We start from the raw sequence: 3,882 nt of genomic DNA, 5'->3' as shown, positions 1-3,882 counted from the left end.
CAGCTTTTATGCTCAGCACTGTCAGCAAGTTCAAAAACTATGAAGCCTCAGCCAGATAAGAAGAAAAAAAAAACTTCCAAGAAATTCAGCAGTCCTGGCACCAACTCTGGGAACAGCTTTACTTTGTTGCATTCCAGGTGTCCCAGTTTGTTTTTACTCTATTTTAATTAAAAGAATTATGCAAAAGAAAGTCTTTTTTTTTTTTTTAAGCAGTAAAAAAAAAAAATTTAAAATCATTTTAATTCAAACAGGTGCCGATCAGCCGTCTGATTGGAGAAAAATGCACAGCAGTTTGACAGATCTCATCCAGCATTGGATCACATAATTAAATCCAGAAAGTATTATACATGTTTTAATATGTAATGATACTAATGCAATAGAGTGGTGGATTTAATCCTGTGTTTTGTTTTTAAACTCCTGCAAACATTTACTGTTATTTCTTAAAATAATTTTCCTTTTATATTAGTAGAAATATGTGTATATATATATATATATATATATATACACACATATATGCAATCTACAATAGTCTCCTCTAAATCAGAGGTACCATTATTTTAAAGGGTATTTTTTCTCTCAGGTTGTAAGGGTTTATTTGACATTGTTATCAATACATTAAACAAAACAAGTTTCTAATTGGGTCATGTACTCCATTTCCACCATAAACATTTTCAAATACAATGTCTCCCATCTTGGGGATGCACCCCACCCCTCTGTTGGGAACCGCTGAGTTAGAAACTTACAGCAATTGGACTAGTGACTTCATGATAGACATTTAAAGGGAAAAAAACCTGAAAGTGTGCCTGATCAAAGGCCCCCAACAAACCCATTCCTCTGACGCTACTACAAATGTTTACTTCAAAAAATACTACAGCTTAAGGAAACATATGTGAACCTCACATTAGAAAAAAAATCCTCCTTAAATAAACCTAAAAAAAAAAAAGGATGTGGTGGCATTGCGGGAATAGAGCCACTGCAGATTCAAATCCTGAATAATTTACCTTTGCTGCATTCCTTCCTCCTCCAGTTCAACCTGTTTTCCCATCTGTCTACTAATAAATCACCACTGGAGCCACAAAGATTAACAAAAACAGCTTTCACTAAGGAAAAGATTTAGGTATTCCCAAATAAGCAGAAATTGGTGAGGATTGACCTGACTTGATGTTGGGCAGCAAAGTTTATAACACTTTTTATTCAGAGTACCTAAAACAAATGGTTTCATTTCCTTAGAATTGATTTTTATATGGATGTGTGTGATTATATGCAATCATCCTAATTGTCCATGGAGATATTTAGAACTTATATTCCTTTAGTTTTTTAATGAAGTATTTTTTATGTCAGTCTGTGTAAAACTCTCAATTAAATAAGCCTCTTAGAAATGTCTTCATGAACTTAACTGTGACTAGTGATCATATGAGTGTTTAGAGACCCTTTTTGGCTAACACATTTAAGTTTTCAAAGACTATGCTGATGACATAGTTTCCTTGTTGCCTTCAGTTTCCAATGCAGACTTAGATCTAGGATGACTTTTTATGATCAGCTTCTCCAAACAGAGATTATTTTTTAATCATGTGGTAATTTCATCAGTATATTACAGTGTGCCTGCGTAATACACCAAACCGCAGAATCCAAAACTGCAGTCGGTGCACAACTGCAAAAAATCTGCCTCCAAAATCTGGCAGCAGTGAGCAAGGCATGGTGCACAGGAAATTAAACAAAAGTAAGCAGATGCATATCTCTGACATGGTTTCATTGTGCAGGAGAGGGAGGACCGTCGGCCAGAGGTAATTAACCGAAGCCTCGTGTCAACACTGTGGCATACTAACAGATTTACAACATAATGATAAGCCATAACCTCTGCTAACACGGCACATACCACATGACACAAAACAGCAGTTTTAACATAAATCCATCTTTTATTGGTGGTTAGTTGGCTGTACGGTCTGTAAACTTGACAGCATAAATCGGTACAAGAAAAAAGGTGTGGAAAAATTAAACTGGCCCTTCCTAAATCAGCGCAATGGTCAAAGTTTCTTCAATCAGCTTGGAAAGTAAAAGCATAATGTCAACTAAAACACTTGGAATAAATAAAAACAAAAAGTGTAATCTGGAATTTAACATAGTATTAATACTAACAAATGGGGCTGACCAGAAACAGAAGAAGTCATTTTGTCTCCAAAAAGCTAAATTTGTGCTTTCATCTCCATGATTCTGTCTCCCTTCAACCAAGCTCTCCTAAAATCATGGTCCAATATGTTTTGACACTCTTTACACAAATAACGGCAACAAATCAGTCAAACACATTCAGACATCACTTAACATCCCAAAGCGTTTATTATGTGCTTTCTCCCCATTATGTGTGAGTCCTGATATAGTCTTCAGCAACGATTTAACACTTTCCAAAAGAAAGGAAGCAAAGGTAGCTTATTTTAGACATGGAGGAGAATGAGAAGCTGCAGTCCATGCATTGGAAACGGTGAGCAGAGGAATTACATTCAGGAAAATAAATGTCTCTCCCTCCTTTCAAAGCTTTTCATTCCTCCAAGCCCAGTGTTTGACCTGTTTCAAACTAAACTGTACCAAAGTGGTTCGAGTTTGCACAATGTTAAAAACTTTAAAAAGTTAGTAACGAAGTCACCTGGGGGACAGATGGAAAAATAATTGACATATATCTCAAATAAAATCAAAATTTTGGTTTGATAAAAAATAAATTAGGCAGCTAAATATCTTTATTTTTAATATTGGTCTTCTAGCTTCACCTATAACACATTTTCTCTTCAACATTGTTTCACAAAAAACCCACATTAGCCCCTCCCTTTCCGGCACATTTCACCAAAAAAAAAAAAGAAAAAAAAAAAACCTAGTTACAAAACATGCACCACTGCAGCTCCCGGCCATCCCATCCCTAAAAACCCTCCACCACAAAATAATAATTTCATCAAAACTGCAAAAGAATGTAACATTCAAGTACCTATTTGTCATATGGCACTGAGAGTAAAGAATACCACAGTTTATTTAACCCAGCAAGTCTCTTCCAAATACTGCTTCTGCAACATCCGGAGAAGTGTGTGTTTACTGCTGCAGCATCATTTTTTAATCAGTTAAGAGAAAATAAACACTAAGGAAGTTGTTATGCACGGTGTGGTTACAGAAAACCTAGATCCTTTCTTTGACTTTGGTTCCAGAACATATTAAACCTAGCCTATGAATTTAGCTTTAGTGAAGTAAAAACAAAAAGGACAACATGGCTATAAATCAAAGTATTCAGTCCACAGGCTCCTTTACTGCAATCACCAAAACCCAGAGAAACTCTCTCCTTCCACCTTATGTAGACCAGGTTTTATGCTCTGCTTTTTTTCTTCCAGAGACATTATACAAGAAAAAGAGAACAAGGCAAGTTGTAGCATGAGCAGGATTGTGGGTGCGTGCTGGTCTGTGTGGGTGTTAAGGATAAAAGGGGAAGATCAGGAAGTTGAGACTGGAATTTCTTCACCCTCTAACCCTTTGGTTTGAAAGTTGCCTGTTATTTTTTTTATTCTTTTGTTTATATATTAAAGGTAACACACATACACACACACACACACACACGAACAAACCAAAAACATATTAGGCCACAATGAATACCATGGCAGGGAATATAACCCAAGCAAAACAATCTAAATATATATATATATCTGTATATATATGGATTTAATATAGAATATCTATTCTTAAGGAAGAGCAGGCTCTAAAGCTTATGGTTCTGGCAGGTTTTACCAAAGCACTGCAGACTGATTTTACTGGAGAAGACTGGAAGCAAGATGAGAAGCAGCAAAAGGGGAAGAAAAAAAAAAATAACTGTTGCATTCTTTAATAGAAGAAAGTAGAGACAGTGAGCAGAGA

The sequence above is a fragment of the Cyprinodon variegatus genome, unplaced genomic scaffold, assembly GCF_000732505.1.
Source record: "Cyprinodon variegatus isolate N-32 unplaced genomic scaffold, C_variegatus-1.0 Scaffold166, whole genome shotgun sequence".
In the NCBI taxonomy this organism is placed as follows: domain Eukaryota; kingdom Metazoa; phylum Chordata; class Actinopteri; order Cyprinodontiformes; family Cyprinodontidae; genus Cyprinodon; species Cyprinodon variegatus.
The sequence above is the reverse complement of the archived record's forward strand: the minus strand, read 5'-3'. Positions refer to the sequence as shown.